The following is a 25,534-nucleotide window of genomic DNA, read 5'->3' as shown; positions in this document are numbered from 1 at the left end:
CCTTGTTTTCATGGTATCAGGAAGATATTTTAAAATTAGGATGAAGGAACATGGGGTTGATTTAAAAAATGAGTTTGCACCTTAGACCTAGAGGAACATTCAATTAAAATAAGACATTTTGTATGCCTAAAATATACTCAAGTCCTCACCTAAGAGAATCACTACTACAAGTGATGTGTTAGAGAAGCCTTGGAGATTGTGAAAAACATTGAAAATATGAATAGATATGATGGTTTGGAGATTAATAGGAATTGGTTCCCATTATACTACCAATTAAAGACATTCAACAATCTAGTTTGACCACCTTCTTTCCATTACTTCCTCTATACCCTATTCTCTTGTGTTTTCCTCCTTTATTCCTCCTTCCTTTAACAATCTCTCCCTTCCTAACCTTAATTCTTTATTTTATTACACCTCTTCCTTCCTAACCTTAATTCTTTATTTTATTATCTTTCTTTTATATTTTATTAATTTTTTTTTAGCTTTTTAGTTTTTAAGTTTATATTCATAATAATTTAGTATTAATACTATGTTTGATATTGATATTTATATTTCTAGTACTTTACAACTAATTTTATATTAATTTACAACTAATTTTATATTAATTTTTGTCTTTAGCTTTCAAGTCTAGTATTAATGCCATCATTAATATTAATATTTATATCTCTAGTACTTCACTACTAATTTTATATTAATTTTTCTGTCTATACTTATATTATATTAGTTCTTTCGCTTTATTATTATTATTAATATCAATTCCTATATTTTATAATATTATTATTCTCATAATACTATTAAATATTTCATAGCATTTGAATTAACATTCATATTTATATATCACTATATGCTTCTATAGTATCAGTTTTAATCATTATTATAGTCAAATAAATAATTTAAGTTCAGTTCTCTTTTATAATGTTTTATGGTATTAATATTATTGTTTAGTAATATACTTTTAGTTTATATACCACAATATTATTATTAAAATTTATATTTTTTATTATAGTTTTGGTTATTAATATTATATTACTATTAATAAATAATTTTTATGTTGTTTTTAGTATTTATTTTACTATAATTTCGAAAGTTTTTTTTTAAGTCTTTTAAATAATGAATATTTTTCTTTCGTACTTTTGTCTTTCTTCTTTCCCTCCATTGTCATGTTTCTAGTAATAATAATCTTTTCCTCTTAGTGCATCCAATCTAGAAGAAATCAAACCAAAAGAGTAATTAGGCCAAAAACAAAAAATAAATTGATTGGTAAGCATAAACTCACCATAACCTATTATACCCTTTGACTGCAAGAAAAATGTTGCCCTTGTATATTTATTTTTGTGTGCACCATCTTCATTTGAGTTATTATAATCAATCTTTATTTCTATGTGCATCTGTCATAATCAAAATAAGGATGAAGGAAAGTATTAACTGCCAAACTGACTGCCATTAGTTACACCATTGGGAGTCAGGCAGGCTGAAGCTACTCCCTTGCTATCGCTGACTATGGTTGGGTGAGCCAACTTATGAATTAGCTTGTCAGTGTTGAAGTCTGGAATCATCAAAATATTCACAAGTTACATCATATATATTCTTTCAAATATTGATGAAAGAAAAACTTGAATAGTAACCCCAACAAATATTAATCATTTACATTATATATATTCTATCTAAATCAAGTATTGATGAAAAATACTTGAATAGTAACCCCAACAAATACATCACTCTCTAGCACTGCCCACAATTTACAGAGTCACCCTCCAACACTACCCACAACACTGCCCGCAATGTATAAAGTCCTTCGTTTGCTTGAGCTTTTTTGTTTTCGCGAGCAGTGCTAAATTCTCAAACCTTATCTCCAAACTGTTGGAATGACCTTCATTATCTTTCTTAGGTGGTATACTTTCCTTATCTAAGGTTCCCCTTTCTTAAGCATGTGTGGTTCCAGGTCGTTTCCTGAGGATGCATTTCAAGTTCCAGGGCTAAGGTTCGAGGGCCTTTACTCACATGCTGCACACAAAACTACAAGGAAAGCACAGTGTAACTTGAAAGCACAACACATAGACTTGTTAAAACATCTTCCATAAATAACAATATTACTTCCTACATACCAAAACTAACATCAAATCACATACACAACAATTTTACGACCTCGATTCCTTATCCCGCTTACGCCAAATTGCTATTTTACACCATAACCAACTGTACAAAGAAAATGAGAAGGAACAAACATACCAATTTCACAGCGGGGCAGGCGGGTCATTGGTATGCTGCTCGACCTTTCCCATCCTCAATTGATTTCTCCCGTGGGTTAATACGTTCTTAGTGTTCCAGTTTCCGTTGAGTATTGGTTGTTCTCAGTGTCCGGGTTGTGATGTCTAGTGGCAGCGAAAGTACAATATAAATAATTGTTCTCTATGAACTTTACAGATAAGACTAGCCCGATAAGTGTCTCCATCGTAGAGCTTTCCATTACTGTAATAAACCCTTGAAGGTCGCTTGGTTTCAAATTCCAAACCCTAATAGCCAAAAGATTCATGCAAGAACCTTCATAGCTTTCTAAGGCTGATACATTAAGTGACTTTACCACCACTATATTTGCACAACCCAACAATGTTCATTCCCTTTCAGAATCCAACAACTTCATGCCCTTATCCGTTTGATTCAAGTTGCCAATCACAGTCTACATCTTGCTTTATTTTTTACTTGGTAATTCATGTTGAAAATAAAATTCAGTTGAAGATTCGAAAACTAACCTTTTTAGATATGATAATGTGGAAAATTGTCCCAATAACTTACAATCAAATGTTGAATATGTAATTTCAATAGTATACGTACAGCTCCCCGATACCACTCAGCAAATCTACCTGAAACTTTTCGGACCACTTTCCGGCAAAGGCATTTTCTGTATAAACGAGCCCGATACAATCTCCTGTTGATGCGTGGCTCTCTCCATACGTCATCATCTTTGACATTTCGGGACGTAAAGTTCAACATAAAAGTGTCTCCCGAAATCCTCCACCACTGTCCGATTTACTTCTTCATTCTCCGCCGTTGATTGTTTCAACCTGCATATGAGGTGCATTAAAAAGATTGCGTGGAGTGAAATAAAAGTCTGGTTGACCGCCGGTTCCGTCTGCAAAAGAGTTAAATCAAATTTAAACATGGTCGTAGGTGTAGGTAAAGCATTTAAGTTTTCTCATACGGCATATATTTTTTAAACATAGATAAAAACGTGTTATAATTTTTTTTTATATGGCATATGTATATCATATAAGTTATTTTTTGAGCGCTGTGTTGACCATTGTAAAAAAAAAACAAAGCAGCAGCGAAAACATTGCACAGTAGTGCATGAAGAAAAGAACAGAGGGAAGCCCATATGTTTTTGTAGAAAGTTTTTATATGTGTTGATTTTTGAAAAGTGGATATATGCACAGCAGTGCGAGGAGTATGAGTTTTTTGGAGCTGCATATGTAAATTATTTTTACAGCAGTATGTAAAAGAAGACTTTTACACCAGTAAGTGAAAAAGGGGTTTTACAGTAGTAAAGGTAAATGGGTTTTTACACACCAGCAGTGTAAATTCTCAGGAGGAGACAAAGTAAATTTTTGTTGGTTGAATGTTGTTTTTTTTGGTGAATCCCTCTCAGAAAAAGAGGATGAAGTTTGTATCAGGCATTTTTCATTTTAATGAATAGAAATTCCTTTTCTGGTGGTGTAATACTCTGTTCTCAGTAAAAAATAAATTAAAAGCTTCCCTGTGCAAAGGATCCTGTGGAGTGAAGGAAACAGAGCATTGCCTCTGTGTGTTAAGTTTTTTTTGTTTTTGGGATTTTACCAGAAAAATCCCCAACAGTGGTATCAGAGCAGGCTTAGGCTCTTTGAAGGTGTTCAAGAAGCTGAAGGGAGGAGTCTTTTGTTGCAGCAGTAAATCTTCTCCAGCAAAGTGAAGTCTCAGGCAAAAGATTCAGGTATTTCACAAAGTTTTTTTTGTTATTGTTGAAGAAACAGTCAGTGTTTTAAAATACACAGTCAAGAAATTGAAGCATAGTTGAGGATGCAAGGAATGGCTAGTACCAGCACTAGCATGGGTATGTTTAATACCCAGCTCCCACAGTTTAATGGGAAGAACTATGACTACTGGTCAATAACCATGAGAGCTTTATTTATCTCTCAAGATTTATGGGAATTAGTTGAAAATGGGTTTGAAGAACCAGCAGATGAAAATCAATTTAACAACTTAACACAGGGAGAGAGAGATCTGCTGAAGAGCAATAGGAAGAAGGATGCAAAAGCCATTGTATTGTTGTATCAAGCAGTGGACCAGAGTGTGTTTCCAAGTATAGCAGTAGCTAAGACATGCAATGAAGCATGGCAAACCCTCAAAACAGCCTATCAAGGCATGGAGAAAGTAAAGATAGCAAAACTACAGTTGCTGAAGAGAGATTTTGAGAATCTGAGCATGAAGGAGTCAGACACCATTGACTCATTTTTCACACATGTAATTGGTCTGGTCACACAGATAAGGACTCATGGAGAAACCCTTGAATAAAGGAGGATTGTGGAGAAAATATTGAGGGTCTTACCCTAAAAGTTTGATGCGATTGTCACCACCATTGAAGAGACAAAGGATCTCTCAAACTTTTCAGTTGATGAGCTTTATGCATCACTGATAACACATGAGCAGAGGTTGAGTAGAAATGAAAACTCATCTCTAGAGCAAGCCTTTAAGACCCAGATGTCTTTTGGAAGAGGAAGAGGTCAAGGCAGAGGAAACAAAAGAGGAAGAGGCAGAAGCCAGAACAGAGGTGGAAGGAACAGTCCAGCAAATGCTCAAGGAAGAGGCAGCAATTCAAATCAGAACCAAGGCCAAGGCAGCAGCCAACAAAGAGGACAACATCATGCTCAAGGACAAAGGTATGAAAAATCCAATGTCCAATGCTATTATTGTAAAAAATATGGGCATTATGCCAGTGAATGTAGGAAGAAGCAGCATGATATGAGTAATAGGCAAAATGCAAATGTCACTAGAGAAAACATCAGCCAAGATAATGTGTTGTTAGCTTGTAACATGGCTAAAACAAACAGTGAGGACATATGGTTTTTAGACTCAGGTTGCAGCAACCATATGACAGGAAACATAGCTTTCTTTTCTGCCCTAGATAAAAATATGAAATCAGAAGTCACACTAGGAACTGATAGCAAAATTTCTGTTATGGGAAAAGGAGAGGTAAAAATATTTACAAAGCAAGGAGAAAGGAAAACCATAGCAGATGTCTACTATGTCCCTAGAATGAGATGTAACCTCTTGAGTATTGGACAACTTGTTCAAAAGGGTTACAATGTTTTCTTTGAGAATGATGTGTGCACCATCATGGATATAGCACCCAGCAAACGATGCATTGCTGAAGTGAAGATGACAAGGAACAGGATGTTCCCTCTTAGAATAAGGGCAGATTTGAAAAACAAAGGAGAGATTGCAGCAGTTACCCAAGAGGCTTTCCAAAGCGTGCCAAAGGATGAAAATTGGTTGTGGCACTTGAGATTTGGACATCTCAATTTTGGAGGTCTAAACTTGTTAAGCAGAAAAGGAATGGTAAGAGGATTACCATTGATAGAGAAACCGGACAGCCTATGTGAAGGTTGCATTTTGGGGAAACAACATAGAGAAAGTTTTCCATCAGGTAAAAGCATAAGGGCAAAGGCACCCTTAGAGATCATCCACTCAGATTTATGTGGACCGATGCAAAATCCATCATTAGCAGGCAGCCAATATTTCCTAACATTCATTGATGATTTTACAAGAAAAACTTGGGTATATTTCCTTAAAAACAAAAGTGAAGTGTTTGAAAAATTTCGAAATTTCAAAGCACTTGTGGAGAACCAAAGCGGGCTGCATATTAAAGTTTTGAGAACTGACAGAGGAGGTGAGTATATCTCCAAGGAATTCCTACAATTTTGTAGAGAAAATGGAATTCACAAACAGTTTACAGCTAGGTACACCCCACAACAAAATGGAGTTGCTGAAAGGAAGAATAAGACCATCATGGATATGGCGAGGAGCATGCTGAAGGCAAAGCATTTGCCAAATGATTATTGGGCTGAAGCTGTAAATTGTGCAGTGTATATTTTGAACAGGTGTCCTACAAAAGCAGTGTTGAACAAAGTGCCGGAAGAAGCATGGAGTGGGAGAAAGCAAGGTGTCACCCACTTGAGAGTTTTTGGATGTGTGGCCTATGCACACATACCAAATCAGCTAAGGAGGAAGTTGGACAGCAAAGGGGAGAAATGTATTTTCATTGGATACAGTGAGGAATCCAAAGCTTACAGGTTGTATATCCCATCTACCAAGAAGTTTTTTGTCAGCAGAGATGTTCAATTCATTGAGGAGGAAGCTTGGGATGGAAGCATAGAGAAAACAGTCAATGTTAAAAACTGTTTGTCTCATGATGAAGATGATGAGGAGGTGGCTGAAATGCATCCCCAAACAGCAGCGCCAACACAAGGACAGCAAGGGACACCATTGAGGATAAATGAAAGTGCTTCTCCAAGCACACCACAAGGAGGAAATTCAAGTGCATCTTCAAGCACTTGCACACCAAATGAAAGAGGTAAGAAGTTTAGAAATCTAAGTGACATTTATGATGAAGGAATGAATTCCTTATTTGCCTTGTATTGTCATGTTGATGATCCTATTCATTTCGAAGATGCAATTAAAGATAAGAAATGGATAGAAGCTATGGATGAGGAGATGAATGCCATAGAGAGAAACAAAACATGGGATTTGGTTGAGCTACCAAAAGGCAAAGAAGCTAAGTCACAGGACACGTCCCCTAGGGTCCCGTGTCCCGTATTTTACGTATTGGACACGAAAACAGCCCTAATACGTGTCCAATACGATTTTTAACGTGTCATAAAAATCGAATACGTATTCGACGTTTTCCATTCGTGTCATAAATTTTGAATACGCGTATTTTGTACATAGAATACGTTGCCCTAACGTATTTCGATGTTTTGAATACGTATTGAAAAAAAACATGGTTTATAACCCCTTCTTAAATCAAGAGAAAATCTATTTAAAGGCTTAAGGTTAGCTCTTCTAGGTATGCACTCAAAATGATTATTTTTTTGTGATCAACATCTAAAATCTCTTTCGGCCCTATGGAAGATTGTCCTATCAGTTGAAGTGACTTGATTTGGTTATCATCTATTTTTGCTAGGATCAAATCTCTCTCGTTGGAGGAGTCTTACTTCAGAGTTTTGTTTGGTGTTTGGGATTCGTTTGGGCAATGGTTTGTTGCTGGAGGAGACCAAATACTATTCATTAAACTCTTCTATGATCTCAGTCCTTATCAAGACATGCTACACGTACAATCTATATGTCTTGTTACGCAATTCTTGGCACTTAATTGAACAGACCCGTGGCAGTCTTTGCCTAAGGTTTCCTCAGGGGGGTTTGGTCCAATCTCATGAACAACAGTGACCTCCTCAATTCAAATACATGTTTGTATGGCTATTGAAAGGAGGTGAAGACTAAAGGTTTTTGACCGGTCTTTTATTGCTTCAGCACTATTAAAATCTAAGCAGACACTTATCATTTCAGGCATCAAGTTAAGGTGTAGTGCAACTTATTTTGTAGCATATATCTGAAAGTAATTGTGACATATAGCCATGCGATCACAAGCCTTGAAGCAATTTTTTGCAACCTCATTCTGAACCATTAATTTCTTTCAGACTTGCAATTAGGATCAATTTGGCAACTCCTCTTGGGAATACCGAGCTATGATATTCCTACTTATTTTGTATCTAGTATCTACTCTTTTGTATTTTCCATTGGCATTCTCTCAGGAGTCAGTATCTACTATAGTCTATGATCTATCTATGTACATTGTAAACATTGAACAGTGATACATTTTGATTTTGATGACTTAATGGAAAATCTGCATTTTATGGTTTTAATATCTAAGTTCTAAATTTATAATTAGTAGTAAGTACTTACTACTTAGTTTCTTATGTGCTTGTAAGTTGTAAATTTTGATTCTATTTATTTTTTTAAAGTGAACTATGAACTTTGAGAAGTAATTATATTTTAATTTGATTAGATAAGCTGCAACCTGCAATTTAATATGGATAAAAAACTATATTTCGGTATATATATATATTATTAAATATATATAAAACGTGTCCCCCGTGTCCTGTTTCCAGGTCGCTGCGTTTCGTATTGAATACTTCGTATTTACGTGTCCTCCGTGTCTCGTGTCCTCGTGTCATGTGACTTAGCAAAGAAGTCATTGGAGTGAAATGGGTCTACAAGACCAAAAGCAATGCTGAAGGCAAGATAGAAAGGCACAAGGCAAGGCTGGTTGTCAAAGGGTACAAGCAGCAATATGGGAGAGATTATGAGGAGACTTTCGCACCGGTTGCAAGAATGGAAACCGTGAGAGCAGTGCTGTCCATAGCAGCTCAAAACAAGTGGAAAGTTTACCAAATGGACGTGAAGTCAGCATTCCTAAATGGAGTGTTAATGGAAGAGGTTTGCATTGAACAACCTCTAGGCTATGAGAAGAAAGGTGAAGAGCACAAAGTGGGCAAATTGAAGAAGGCTCTTTACGGGCTGAAGCAAGCGCCAAGAGCATGGTACAACAAGATAGATTCATATCTATTGGATAATGAATTTGACAAGTGTGAAGGAGAACCCACCGTCTACATCAAAGAAAAAGATGGTAAAATTTTAATTGTTGTCTTATATGTTGATGATGTTATTTTTACAGGTAATGATGATCAGCTCATTGAGAATTTTAAATCAGTCATGAAAGAGGAATTTGAAATGACTGACATGGGTTTCTTGAGATATTTCTTAGGGATAGAAGTAGATCAAAATGAAAAAGGAATTTTTATCTCACAAGCTAGATATGTAAATCAAGTGCTGGGAAGATTTAACATGCAAGAATGCAAGGCAGCAATAACTCCCACAGTAATGGGATTAAAACTCAGCAGAGAGGACAGCAGCAAGGATTTTGATCCTAGTTTGTACAAGAGTATTGTTGGCAGCCTTATGTATTTAACAGCTACTAGGCCTGACATTATGTTTGCTGTTAGTTTAATTTCCAGATTCATGGAGAGGCCAAAGGAGGCACATTGGCAGGCAGCAAAGAGAATTTTGAGGTATGTCAAAGGTACCAAAATGTTTGGAATTTTATATAATGTCTCAGAAAGTTCAGATTTAATTGGATACACTGATAGTGATTGGGCTGGAAGTGTAGATGATCGGAAAAGCACTTCCGGTTATGTTTTTCATATGGGTTCAGGAGCCATTTCATGGGCTTCTAAGAAGCAGTCCATTGTAGCATTATCTACAGCAGAGGCTGAATATGTGGCAGCTACAGCAGCAGCATGTCAAGCAGTTTGGATGAGAAGAATGTTGAGGAGCTTAGGCCAAGAGCAGGCAAAAGCGACAGTGATTTTTTGTGACAATAGCTCAGCTATTGCATTGTCAAAGAATTCAGTGTTTCATAAAAGAACGAAACACATTGATACAAGGTTTCACTACATTAGAGAATTGGTGAACAATGGAGAAATTATCCTAGAACATTGCAGGACTCAAGAACAGGTAGCAGACATTTTGACAAAGCCACTGGATCAGAAAAGCTTTGAATTTTTGAGAAAGTGTCTGGGTATGACTGAATGCCCAGCAGTTGAAATTAAAGGGGAGTGTTGAATATGTAATTTCAACAGTATACGTACAGCTCCCCGATACCGCTCAGCAAATCTACCTGAAACTTTTCGGACCACTTTCCGGCGAAGGCATTTTCCGTATAAACGAGCCCGATACAATCTCTTGTTGACGCGTGGCTCTCTCCATACGTCATCATCTTTGACATTTCGGGACGTAAAGTTCAACATAAAAGTGTCTCCCGAAATCCTCCACCGCCATCTGATTTACTTCTTCATTCTCCGTCGTTGATTGTTTCAACCTGCATACGAGGTGCATTAAAAAGATTGCGTGGAGTGAAATAAAAGTCTGGTTGACCGCCGGTTCCGTCTGCAAAAGAGTTAAATCAAATTTAAACATGGTCGTAGGTGTAGGTAAAGCATTTAAGTTTTCTCATACGGCATATATTTTTTAAACATAGATAAAAACGTGTTATAATTTTTTTTTATATGGCATATGTATATCATATAAGTTATTTTTTGAGCAGTGTGTTGACCATTGTAAAAAAAAAACAAAGCAGTAGCGAAAACATTGCACAGTAGTGCATGAAGAAAAGAACATAGGGAAGCCCATATGTTTTTGTAAAAAGTTTTTATATGCGTTGATTTTTGAAAAGTGGATATATGCACAGCAGTGCGAGGAGTATGAGTTTTTTTTTGGAGCTGCATATGTAAATTATTTTTACAGCAGTATGTAAAAGAAGACTTTTACACCAGTAAGTGAAAAAGGGGTTTTACAGTAGTAAAGGTAAATGGGTTTTTACACACCAGCAGTGTAAATTCTCAGGAGGAGACAGAGTAAATTTTTGTTGGCTGAATGTTGTTTTTTTTGGTGAATCCCTCTCAGAAAAAGAGGATGAAGTTTGTATCAGGCATTTTTCATTTTAATGAATAGAAATTCCTTTTCTGGTGGTGTAATACTCTGTTCTCAGTAAAAAAAAAATTAAAAGCTTCCCTGTGCAAAGGATCCTGTGGAGTGAAGGAAACAGAGCATTGCCTCTGTGTGTTAAGTTTTTTTTGTTTTTGGGATTTTACCAGAAAAATCCCCAACATCAAACAATCCTTCATACAAGAATATTAAATCTATCATAAATTTTATCACCTGAACTTCTCTGCACTTAATTGGAATACTTATTATCTTCTTTCTTTGCCTAAAGCTACCAAAAATAACTACCAAACACTACGTTTTTGTTGCGCTTTATTGATGGCACTTCCAAGGTTACCATATGGTTAGTGGTTGAGTTGTTAGGCTTGAAACAGAGCCCTGACCATATATTTATTGTCTCCATCGACGTATCCATAAATCCTAAGAATATTTATTTATAATTTTTTTGAAAGTGTATCATATTTAAAAAGGTGAGATTAAGTTAGACATTAAATTAGTGTATGAGACTCTCTTGTTTATGAGATAAGGGACTCCAAGTTAATGTATGACATATTATTATACAAAGATATCTACCTTTTTTTGGCTTTGAACTTGTGACCTCTTAGGAGGAAACACATGCTCTTAACCATTAGGTCCAGTGAAACTCTATAAATTAATATAAACATTATATATATAAAATAATTAAGTTGATAGGTGTGTTTATTTTGGAATAGAAATTTTAAAATTCTAATTTAAATATATAATTATTAAGTAGATGATAGGGATTTAACCTCCACACAATGTTCTAGAATATTCTTTCATGAAGTAAGAATTGAGATTAATCAACAAAGTAGTTATGTCTCTTTTAGATTTTAATTAAATTGATTACTTTAAAAAAATGTACATGAACAAGTGTCATATGAAATGAGTTATAATTTTTTAGAATATGGCATTGATAAATTGTGATATTATAACAAGCCTATTTACATACTAAAAATTTCCAAAACAAGATTGAATTTACATAGTTAACAATCTTGATACATATTTTTTAATATATTTATATGTTTAACTTATATTTAATTCTTTTTATAATTAATAATAATAATAATAATTTAAATAAAATTATATTTTAATTAATTTTTATGTTTTTTTTAATATTAACGTTATGAAAAGTTACACATGTTTTTTTTAATATTGAAATTATGAAATGTTAAATAAAATAAGTATTTTAATATTTATTATAAATTAGTTTCTATCAATATTTAACAATTATTTAATTTATATAATTCAATGAAACAATTGATTTTAAACACTTATTGTAATATAATGACCTTTTGTGTTTGCTTATCTTTATTTGTTTTTATATCTATTCCATTTGAATGTTGAATACTCCAAATACACTTGTGCCCCTTTGAGACCAAGATTGGGTTTGATAATGGGTCATTTTCAAAATATTCTTATTTAGGCATGGCAAAAGTAAACCAAAAGATTAAAATTTATTTATTTGTATATTTATTTATTGGTTGGCACTTTGTATTATGACTCCAAAAAGTTATAGGATAAGTTGTTGTTTGTTTCTGGTTTATGCAATGGGAAATTATTCCAAAGGTTTAGTTTTAAAGTTTTGAGGTTAAATGATAGAAGATCTGATTTATTTTCTGATATCTATGGAAAATGAGTTTTGGAAATTATATTGAGAATTTTGTGGAAAAGATCATCGATTCGAAGTGATTCATGAAAATGTATTTTCTTATGTAAATTATAAGGGCCTATTATGTGGAAGGCAGCTAATTGAATAAAGATTAGGCCCATCAAAAGATGAATAGCTCATTTTTCACTTCTTTCCATAGAATGATAAAATATCTACTCCCCTTTCTCGACTCCCCACTCTCAGAAATTTCCCACATCTTCATTCTTGCTTGTATCATTGTTTACATACTCTTCTGTATCATCAAACTACATCCCCCGCCCCTCACTGAACACATGCTCATCTACTCTTCCTTCTCGACTCCCCACTCTCGGAAATTTCCCACATCTTCATTCTCGCTTGTATCGTTGTTTAGATACTCTTCTATATCATCAAACTACATTCCACCCCCCCCCCTCCCCCGCCCCCCTCGCCGAACACATGCTCATCTGGAGTGATCTCTCAAATTTGTGTTGCTCCAAATCCTTTAATTTCGATTTAGAATGTATTAATACGACCAACTATAACACCCTTTTTCACCACTGGATAAACTCTTTCATAATTTCTCGGCCATGCCACTCTGTGGGTTTCAAAATTTGTGAGTGCTGGTGGACTTGTCCTAGATGTTGTTGTTGTTGTTGCTGTGATGACATTAACTTAACCCAATCATACTAAACTCAAACACACTTCACCTCCGGGCTGTATTCTATAAAATCTGCCATTATTCCTGCAACCATCCTCGACATCCCCTCATCGGAATACTTTCCGGCATATCCGCTCCTCCCGGATTTTGGCAAATTTCAAAAGTCCCGACCCAGTACTTGTCACTCTGTATTGACATGTATTGGATCCCTCTAAAAATCTATGTCTGTCAGAAGTGATCTTAATCTACACAGACCTCGGATCTCCCCTTCTGACTTATTCTATTTCTTTATTCTTTCTCCCTATTCCCCATAATCCTTCCTAATATAGACTTCTTATATGACGGCGTCCATTTAAGGATTATTCTCATTCCCACCTTTTTCGAGGCCTTGGGATGTGCATATTCTGTCAGGGGGAATTCCTAGACATTCCTTGTACAAAATCGATCCCCTATCATCTACCACCTAACACCTAGCATAACTGCGTCTGCTCTCTCAAGGCTGCATTTATCTTTTCTATGACCCCCATCATTTATGGATCTGACTGACTCTGACAACTCTATTCATGATGATCTCATCCACGCAACGTTGGTGGCTGAACGAACATATGGTAAGTCCTCTTCTCATGCCACGTTGGTGGACGACTGGGCATATGAAGGGCCCTATCCTCATGCCACCTTGGCGGATGATAGGACGATTGGTGGGACCACAAACCTCGCCATGGAGCTGCACTCTCCCTACATCTGCTCTGCCACATGGCCTACATGTGCCTACACCACCACATGCTCTTCCACACTTGGGAAATAAACGACATCCTCGCCACCCTGCTCATGCTATAAAAATAACTGAACCGACTCCTAATCTGGCTTTCGGATTTGAAGAATTCTCTGATAGAATCACCAGCCTGCAAAATCGTGCATTGGTAGGGAAATGGCATTTTTCTGAGATGGATGATTCAGCCATGAGAGTTTGGCTGCATTCAAAATGGCATGTTCTTCTGGATTACATGCCTACAGTGGTTAGACTGCTAAATGACTGGTATAGCTTTCACTTCTTATGCCACGAAGACCTGGAGAAGATTCGGTCCATTCCTTGGGTAAAAGGTCACAGTTTCCTTGCATTGTATTCCTAGTACATCGGGTTTAACCCTTTAAGAGAAACACCACAGAATAATCTAATCTGGGTTAAATTACCAAGGCTCCCTATTGAATTCTGGTCGCCGAAGACTCTACAAGACATCGGGGACGCCATTGGTAAATTTGTGTATGTGGATCCCCGCTGCCTGGGGGCTCCCGACAAGAGAGTTGCATGGATCCTCATTGAAAAAAATTACAGGGGTGGATTTCCAGACCATATCTCTATATGCTGGAATGATTCCATGCTTACACAACGTCTGGACTACTGGGGTGTACCCTTCCGTTGCCTGAACTGTCACCGGACCGGTCACCTGCTGGCACACTACCCCCGTCGCTGGAGCGCCCACCCCACATCTGCAGATTGGTCGCGTCAAAGCAACTGGAAAAAGAATATTTTTCGGAGTTTTGGCTGCTCGTCACATGGGGGCTCGGAGACTCCCTCCCGTGGGAAAAGTCCTCCACATCATTCAGGTACTCCCACTCACTCCCCACTTGGAACCTCCACTCATCATTCTATGAAAAGTCAGATTAAATCTCCACATATTCTCATATCATCCTCCCCTCCATCGAATGACTTGGACCCACACACTGCCACCTCCCCTATTGAACAGTCTATCCCCTATCTCAATTTTCCATCCCCACCACCAAATGCTCCACCTCAGCCTACCATAAATGACCCCCTATCAGCTACTCATATCTGCTATGTCTGGGCTATATCCCCGCCTCATACTGCCCCCACAAACCTGGCCTCTAACAAACCTAATCTATCCTCCCCTACCACCCTGATTACATCACCCACAAATTCGGTGGATAGCGACTTAGAATTCCTGCTGCAGAAAAAATCCTTGGACCTTCGGTCCCTTACAATTCACAAACCTCTGAATCCTACATCACCACATATCAGCCCAACATCTGCTAGAAACATTATGGTCAAAAAAAAAAGCCTCGGGATAGCCGACACTTTTGTGGCCATCTCCGTAAACCTCATGTACCTTGCCAATCGGATGCACCCTCCCTCATCGACATACCCATCGCTGAATCTTCTTCTCGGGCCCTTGGAGCACGATAGCCCGCCAAATGGCCCAAATGACTTTTATTCTTTCCCTGAATATGCGGGGACTTGGGGCTGCCCCCAAATTTCTGGCCCTAAAGGAATTATTCTCTATGTACTGCCATTCATTATTCTTATACAAGAAACAATGCACCCTGCTCTCCACTCGATTGGATACTTTCATCGAATGCTTCCGTCCTGGCACATGGCTGCCATTGATGCATCTGGACTCTCTAGGGGACTGATTGCCATCTGGGACCCTAACTGGGTCCGGCTACAGGCATTCACATGTTTTGCCGGCATTTTTCTTGCTGGAAACATTCGCGGCTTTTTGGGACATATCCATATTCTCAATATCTATGCTCCTTTTAGAGATAGAGAAGATTTCTGGCTTCGGTTGGTGGAATCGGATCTCCTAAATCTGCCATCTCTCATTCTAGCAGGGGACTTAAACTGCACTATTGGGGATCATGAATACTGGGGCCACAAATGCTGCGGAGATCCTATGGCGGACACACTAAAATCCATCATCATGGATCACAATCTGGTTGATATCAGCCCATCGAACATTTCCCCCACATGGGATAATGGCAGATCGGGGAACTCATACATTGCAAAAAGATTGGACAGGTTTCTCATACACGACATGCTTATTGAAAGACTCGGATTGGTTTCATCTGAAATAATCAACAGCTATATTTCAGACCATCACCCTATCATTCTCCACTGGCGACAACAAGACTTCAGGAGTGGACTTCCCTTCAAATTCAACAGAATCTGGTTAGAGGATCCTTCCTATGCTGACCTGGTCAAAAGTACTTGGCTCTCTATGGCAAACAACTCCACATCACATATGGGGTTGTTCTTGGACAAACTAAAAGCTCTTCAACTTGCTACCAAAAAGTGGGAGCGGGAAAAAAAATCAACTCAGAAAAGAACTTAGTGATATTGAACGGGAGTTGGACTCTATAAGCCCTTCTCTGTCTGCACATATACTCCAACTGGACACCAGATCCAGAATACAGATCCTTGAAAAAAGAAGATCGCAAATCCTGCTTATTAAGGAGATGACTTGGAAGCTGAAAAGCCGTGTCACATGGCTGAAGGAGGGGGACCGAAACACAAATTTTTTTCATAGATTTGCAAATTGTCATCGTCAAAAAAACTCCATATGGGAGATTTTTGACTCGAATGATGCTAAATATCAAACACAAGATGAAATAAGCAGGGCTGCTCTGTCATTCTTCAAATCGGCCTTCGCCCATATTCCATCGGAAGGCCCGGAAGATTTATTATGGGGGGTATCGCGCTATCCAACGATGTTCGGCGAGGAAGCTAATAGAGAACTTTATAAACCGGTTACATCCGAAGAAATTCATGGGGTCATTCTCTCTTTCCAGGGTGACAAAAGTCCGGGACCTGATGGTTGGACGGTGGAAATATTTTCTCATTTCTATGATCTGTTTCAATCTAACCTGGTAAACCTAGTTGAGGAATCCCAAAATCTGGGTACTGTCCACCCTCATCTAAACTCCACGTATATCGCCCTCATTCCTAAAAAGAAAACCCCGCACACCTTCTCTGATTTTCGGCCCATATCGCTCTGTAATCTAGTCTACAAAATCATATCCAAATCCATTGCTAATCGACTGAAGCCCATCCTGTCGAAATTCATCTCTCCACAACAATATGGCTTTCTCAAACACCGGCAAATACATGATGTTGTTGCTACAGCACAGGAATGTCTTCATTCCATCCAGTCGAAGCACCTTGATGCAACTATTATGAAAGTCGATCTAAAAAAATCATTTGACTGTCTGGACTGGGGGTACCTGAGACTGGTTCTCCACAAGATCGGCATACAATCACCTGCCATAAACTGGATCATGGCTTGTGTCACTACCGTCCAGTTCGCAGTCATTATCAATGGATACCCAACTTCTTTTTTCAGAGCGGGTAGGGGCCTTCGGCAAGGTTGTTCTTTATCACCCCTTTTATTCATTCTAGCACTGGATGGGCTAAGTCTACACATATCCAATGTTGTGGCCACGGGCCTCTTCTCTCCTCTGAAGATTGGCAGAAACATCCAGATATCTCACAGTTTTTTTGTGGATGATGTGCTCATCATGGGACTTCTAAACAGGTTTGCATGGCTGCATTTATTTCAATTTTTTTATAGATTTGGAAATGCTTCGGGACTTAAAATGAATCAAAACAAATCGGTTATAATGTATGCATTGGAAATTTCTGAGACCACCGCATATATTGCTAACTTATTTGGTATTTCCTCTGAATGCTTTTCCTCTAGTCTTAAATATCTTGGTTTTCATTTAAAACCCTGTAAGTACAGAATTATGGACTGGCAATGGCTAGTCGACAGATACTTCCTGAAAATTTCCGGATGGGAAAACAAGTGCCTTTCTATGGGAGGACGTTTTACACTGGTCCAAGCTGTGATAACACAACTCAACGTATATTGGGCGCATTTGTTCCAACTTCCTGCTGCCATCATAAAGAAATTAGACGGAATCATAGCAAATTTTATTTGGTCCGGCATGAAACAAAGGAAAAAGTATCATTTATCAAAGTTGCACCACATTACTCTACCAAAGAAAATGGATGGATGGGGCATCCTCGATCTCCGGCGTTTTGGGAAAGCTCTCCTTCTAAAATCCATTTGGCGTGGGATTTTTGGGAACAGTATCTGGAGCCATGTCATAAAAAAAAAATACCTGAAGAATATGGACTTTAAAGTCTGGTTGCGTAATGGCCATATCGGCAAAGTTGTTGGCTCTGCTATTTGGCGCAGCTTCTCAAAGATTGAAAATACTTTTCTTAATATGCTGGCTTGGAAACTTGGCACTGGGCATCATATTATTATTGGCCGTGACCACATTCAGGGACTGTTGGACATCGATCCCCTCCCAGATCACATCATCAAAAAACTCCATCGAAATGGGACCTTCTTCTGGCACCAAATTATTTCCGCCTGGGAAAATGACTACCCAGTGTGGAAAAATGCAGTTGATTTAAATCTTTTGGGCTCATGTGGATGATTGGAAGCACATCTGCACACATATGAGACTGGCGGGTCTCTACAGAGAAGAGGCATGTGACTTGATTACCTGGAATGGTAAATTGATGGAAAATAATATTGTGGTAGCTGATGCATACTACCAACTTTGCTATCTACAAACAAACCACCCAGGGGACGGATGGTTCGCTAAATTTTGGAGCCCACACCTTCCCATAAAAAACTCAATCTTTCTATGGCTTGTTTGGAAGAACAAGAACTTGACCTGGGAAAACCTTCAAAAGAGGAACTGGTCTAGCCCAGGTTACTGTGTACTATGTGGAAATGCTGCTGAAGACAATACTCATCTCTTTAGAACTTGCACAGAGGTCTCCATCCTATGGAAACACTTGGAACACAAAATTGGCCACCTAGGGCCGAACATTAGTGATATGGAGCTCTGGTTGACATGGTGGAGCAACCAAACTGGCCCTCGAAGACTCATCCCTGCTATTTTCATTTGGGAAATATGGAAATGGCGGAACAACATTATCTTCAACAGTCACAGGGAACTGGGGTCAGATGTGCTAACAAAAATTCTACAAAAGTTAGAATCTGTATTACAATTCGCTCCAAAACAAAAACCCACTCACCCATTGGGAATTCTGGAGATTGTATATCCAGTCGGCTACTTCGATGGGGCTTCACAGGACCACAAATGTGGATGCGGATTCATCATCTATATACATCCTGAGTTATCATACCATGTACACTGGGGAGCAGGCTTTGGAACCAACACAAAGGCAGAAGTGATGGCACTGTGGGGACTTCTATGGTTCACTAAATTTCTGGACATACAAAACATCCATGTTTTGGGTGACTCCAAGACTGTTATTGATTATGTTGGCGCATATGCTAATATCCATAAATCCTCTCTTCAAGGTTGGCTAAATCAGATCAAGCAAATTTGGAGTTCCCTCAATCAACCCTCCATACAACACATAAGCAGAAACCTAAATATGAGGCGGACAGATTATCAAAACTTGGATTGAATGCGGAGCTTGATGGATTTCATGTGATCATTAAAATGCAGAAAATCTGGCATGATGTTGGGGTATTCCCAATTCCTGGATAATACACTTGGGTTGATTCCATGCTGAATTTCAAATTTTCCTTTTTCTTTGAAGCTATGAAGATGAAACAGGTCTCTTTATCAAATTGTATTTTTTGGAGATTTTTTGTGGGAACACCTAAACAGCTCAGTATGTATTTTTGTATGGTTGATAGAAAGGTCTATATGCAGTCTTTGTATCCAAAGAATGTAATGAATCTATTTCCATGAATGAATATATAACTGCTTTTTCCATCTGAAAAAAAGGGTTTACTAAAATTTTGAATTTCTGCGATGTGGAATTCCTGCGTGTGTGAAACTCGTAGTTTAATAACTTTAATTATATGTCTGCATTGTTGTGTGAATAAGACGGAGTTCAAATTAAGGATTTCATTAAAGTAACACAACATAGATGCGTTGAAGGCTATATTGATATAGCAGGCAGGGGATGAATGGTGATAATAAAAAAAGACTTCAGGATGAGAACGTGATATCAACGCAAATCCAACTACATACAACCATTCTGAATGAATGCATGTGTATGAGCATCAATCATGTTGAGATCAATGACAGACAGTGCAGAAAAGACGAGATTGTAAATCCTGGAACAAATTTCGTCTATAATGCGCCCAGCTTTATGGTGAGAACATGACATCCGTAAAGGTTAATGCATTAATTATTACCTAGTAATGCCCAGGTATAATCTTAATCCAGTCAAGATTTCAAACGTTGATGTTTATAGTTGGAACCTACATTGATTTGAAGAACTGGAGGTAGCGCCAACTTTAGCTTTTAAATTCTGCCCCAATAAGAAGATGATAAGTATGAAAGTGAGCCCATAACCCACAGGACCAGATCTGGAACATTAAAATCCAGAAATGAAGGACCCCATAAATCGTCATCTTCAAGTGGTATCAGAGTAAGGAAAGAAGTGGTATGAGAGCAGGGAAAGATTTCTTGTGTCAAGAAAATTTGGAGAGTAGCAGAAAGAGATACAAGTTGGTTGAAGATCCAGTAAAAAGTTTATTTTTTTTTGTGATTGTGCAAGTGACAGTATAGGAAGGTGAGAAGATTTGCAAAATTCTAGAGCAAAGAGTGCTCAAAAAGAGGTGAGAACTATGAAGATGCCAAAAAGGCCAAGAAATTTGGTTAGGTATCGGTGTAGTAAGGTAGAGACTTGTTACTGCAGAGGCTTGTAGCAGCTCAGGAAACCCTGAAAAAGACATATAACCCAAAGGTCATAAAATTTCATACTTTAAGAGTATTATGTAGGAGCATGGAACCCATGATCTGAAATTCATAGAAAATAGAATAAGTTTTGGAAAGGGCAGTTGTCAAAAGTCAGTGTCATTTGTTAATTTATATTTTAAAAGCATAAGAATATTTTAAAAGCATAAGAATCATATCAGTGAGAGATTCTTGGAATTACTTGAGAACTTTGTGGAGAAGATCATATTGATAGCTTTGTAGAGAAAAACATGTTGAAAATTCTGTGGAAAAGATGAACGGTTTGAAGTTATCCATGAAAATATTTCTTATATAAACTGTAAGTGCCTGTAATGTAGGAGGCGGTCAATTGAACAAAGATCAGGCCCGCCCAGAGACACCATATAATGGTAGATTAATAGGGTTTAATAAAATTCTGAATTTCTATGATGTGGATTTCCTGTGGGCCGGAATCTCGTAGTTTAATTATATATTTGTATTGTTGTGTGAATAAAACAAAGTTCAAATTAAAGATTGCATTAAAGTAACGCATCATAGATGCGTTGGACGCTGCATTGATATAGTAGGGGATGAATGGTGGTAATTAAAAAAAAAAAGGTATGACGAGAATGTGAAAACAACGCAGATCCAACTACACAGAACCTTTCTGAATGAATGCATGATTGTGAGCATTGTTCACGCTGGGATCACTGACAGACAATGGAAAAAAACGAGATCGTAAATCCAGGAATGAATTTCGTATGTAGTTCGAAATTCTGACACCTATGAAGACAATGACCATTCAATATGGTAATGCGCCTAGCTTTATGGTAAGAACATGAGATCCGTAATGCTTAATGCATTAACCATTAGTTAATAATGCCCAGGTATAATCTTAATTGATTGAGTCAATATTTCAAAGGTTGATGTTTAAGGTTGGAAGTAATATTCATTTGAAGAATTGATGATAGTCCCAAGTTTAGATTTCAAATTCTGCGTCAATAAGAAGACGATAAGCAGGAAAGTGAACCCATAACCCACAGGGCCAGGATCAGAACATTAAATAGAAATGAAGGACACTTAGAAATCGTTTCATCATTATATATACCTCTGCTGACAATAGCGCCCGTGAAACAAAGATTACCAAATACAGACTCACATAACATAGGATGACAGTAGCGCTTGTTAAACAAAAATTACGAAATACAGACTCACATAACATAGGTGACTGAACATAGATTGACTAAACCCATTACAGGAAATGAAAACAAAATATTGAGATTGCATGGCGGTTACTATTCTGAGTTATCTGGCTCGGGGATTTGCTAGCGAACAACCTCACTTCTAGGGAAAGGGTTGTTGTTACGCTTGTTGAGAAGGATGTTTAATTTGTGGTGCATTTCATCTCATTTTTCGTTTAGTTCTGCCAACTTGTAAGCATTTTTGTAAGCATTTTCTTATTGAGTATTATTGTTGTTTTTTGAAGATGCGTAGTGCCAATAAACATAGGTTATCTACATGCAACCTAAAAATCTCAAGTGGGTCTTGGTTCATATATTAGGGATCCAATTCTTGGTCTCAATGTGAACATGGTAGTCAATATTATCGCGACGTTGGTTTCCTAGATTAGGGACCCAATTCTTGGTTTCAACATGAACATGGCAGTCAATATTATAGTGATGTTCTTGGTGCACAATAGCTTCTATTCTTTCAATTTCTTGACGGACAAGCTTAAGGATATATTATTTGTAATGAGTATTGATTCCTGGCTTGCCCCTAAGCTAGTTGATATCATATTAGTGGCGGTTGGAGAAGATTCAAAATGACGATCTCTACCTCTTCCTTAGTGGGCAACCATATGTATACCACAATTCATGGTGATATAGAGAAGTCTTGAGGTTCGAGATTGACCCCAAGGGGAAGGACTCGCGATGGGAGAGATGACAAGTTGGGGATTTGCATTGTCAAGACATTCAAGCAGAGATTGAGGAGAGGGAGGGAGGCTAGCAGTGGATGAGTTGATGTGAGAGAAGAGGTTATTGGAAATAGGCGCAAGGGTAGAGGTAGTTAAGAATTGATGCTAGAGCACAGGTTGTTGGAATTTTCTAAAGGGGGGAAATTAAGAGGTCTAAATGTGAGATAGTGGGGGAGAGTTACATATGAAAGAGGATGGATAAGAGGCTAATTCAAATGTGAGTGTTAACAAAATTTATACCAATCCATAGCCACAGAAGCTACTAAATGGCTCAACCAAACACAATTCTATGTGAATGAAATATAATTGGATTGAGAATAGGCTTATCTTTGATGTTGAGTAGCCTATTACTAGCACAACCACATTTACCAATGTGGTTGATATACCCCGATAGGCATACATGAAATATATATACAGCCACATTTTCCAATATGGTTAATATACCCCAATGGCGTTAATATATCAACCACATTAATAATTATTATTGTTATTTTTTTAAACACGAACTATTTATGATTATTAATAACTGTATAAATAATAACAACCCTATTATTTATATATTATTATTATATTAATATAATAATAATAATATTATATTTATTATTTTTATATTATAATAATAATAATATTATATTATCATTATATTATTATAATAATATAATAATATAATTATTATTATATTATTATAATAATAATATAATAGATATTATATTAATAATAATAATTCTTATTATACTATTATAATTCTTAGGTTTTATTAATTCAACCATGTTTATTTTAATATTTTTAATATTTATCTTAGGATTTGTATACATTGGGTTTATAATATTAGTTTCTTTTGTTTAATATTATTCCCTCATGTTCATAGTAAAATCCCAAGGGATTATGAACCTGAGGGAATATTATTAAACAAAAGGGACTAATATTATAAACCCAAGGAATAATAAACCTGAGGGATTAATACTAAAACCCCAAGGGATTATGAACCCCAGGGAATAATATTAAACCCAAGGGACTAATATTATAAACCCAACGTATATAAACCCTAAGATAAATATTATAAACACTAAAATAAACATGATTGACCATCATTGATTTTCATATTGAGACAATCATTATCACAATTCCATGTTGGACCATGGTTGACTATGGTTGACTTCATAATAAACCATGGTTGACTGCGGAATAATAAACCCAAGCGATTGATATTATAAACCCAAAGGAACAATAAACCCAAGGGATTATGAACCTAAGGGAATAATATTAAACTCAAGGGGCTAATATTAAAAAACCAAGGTATATAAACCCTAAGTGGAGACAATTTGTTTCATAATGTGAGATCGGACCATGATTGACCATAGTTGACCATGGTTGGTTATGGTTGACCATGATTGATATTATAAACCAAGTTATTAATAAACCCAAGGGATTGATATTATGAACCCAAGGGAAACATAAACCCAAGGGATTATGAACCCAAGGGACTAATATTAGAAACCCAACATTGGTAAACCCAAATATAAATATTACAAACACTAAAATAAACATGGTTTATTTTCATGGTGAGACAATCTTTGTCAAAATGCGACATTCAACCATGGTTAACCATGGTTGGCTATGATTGACAATCATTGATCATCATTGATATTATAAACCTAAGGGATTAATATTATAAACCCAAAAGAATAATAAAACTAAGGGATTAATACTAAAACCCCAAGGAATTATGAACCCAAGGGAATAATATTAGTCCCACTAATATTAGAAACCCAACATTGGTAAACTCAAATATAAATACTACAAAGACTAAAATAAATATGGTTTATTTTGATGGTGAGATAATCCTTATCACAATGCATCATTCAAACATGGTTGACCATGGTTGTCTATGATTGACAATGGTTCACCACAATTGATATTATAAACCTAAGGGAATAATAAACCCAAACCTAACATTCGTAAACCCAAATATAAATATTACAAACACTAAAATAAACATGGTTTATTTTCATGGTGAGACAATCCTTGTCATAATGTGACATTCAACCATGGTTGACCATGGTTGGCTATGATTGACAATGGTTGACCATGATCGATATTATAAACCTAAGGGAATAATAAACCCAAGGGATTGATATTAGAAACCTAAAGGAATAATAAACCCAATAGATTAATACTAAAACCCCAAGGGATTATGAACCCAAGGGAATAATATTAAACCCAAGGGACTAATATTATAAACCCAACGTATATAAACCCTAAGATAAATATTATAAACACTAAAATAAACATGATTGACCATCGTTGATTTTCATATTGAGATAATCCTTATCACAATTCCATGTTGGACCATGGTTGACATCATAATAAACCATGGTTGACTCGGGAATAATAAACCCAAGCGATTGATATTATAAACCCAAAGAACAATAAACCCAAGGGATTAATACTAAAATCCCAAGGGATTATGAACCCAAGGGAATAATATTAAACAAAAGGGACTAATATTATAAACCCAAGGTATAAAAACCCTAAGATAAATATTAAAAATACTAAAATAAACATTGTTGAATTAATAAACCCTAAGAATTAATATTTTAAACTCAAGGGATTAATAAACCAAAGGGATTATTAATATTATAAATGCAAGGAACAATAAACCCAAGGGATTAATACTAAAGCCCCAATGGATTATGAACCTAAGGGAATAATATTAAAGCCAAGGGACTAATATTATAAACCCAAGGTATATAAACCCTAAGTGGAGATAATTTTTTTCATAATGTGAGATCGAACCATGATTGACCATGGTTGGTTATGGTTGACCATGATTGATATTATAAACCTAGGTTAATAATAAATCCAAGGGATTGATATTATGAACCCATGGGAAACATAAACCCAAGGGATTAATACTAAAACTCAAGGGATTATGAACCCAAGGGAATAATATTAAACCCAAGGGACTAATATTAAAAACCCAACATTGGTAAACCCAGATATAAGTATTACAAACACTAAAATAAATAAGGTTTATTTTCATGGTGAGACAATCCTTGTCACAATGCGACATTCAACCATGGTTGACCATGGTTGGCTATAATTGACAATGGTTGACCATCATTGATATTATAAACCTAAGGGA

Source organism: Pinus tabuliformis, chromosome Q (assembly GCF_031772625.1).
Source record: "Pinus tabuliformis cultivar Carrire ecotype Pingquan chromosome Q, CPIR1, whole genome shotgun sequence".
NCBI lineage: Eukaryota > Viridiplantae > Streptophyta > Pinopsida > Pinales > Pinaceae > Pinus > Pinus tabuliformis.
Note: the sequence above shows the minus strand (reverse complement) of the source record.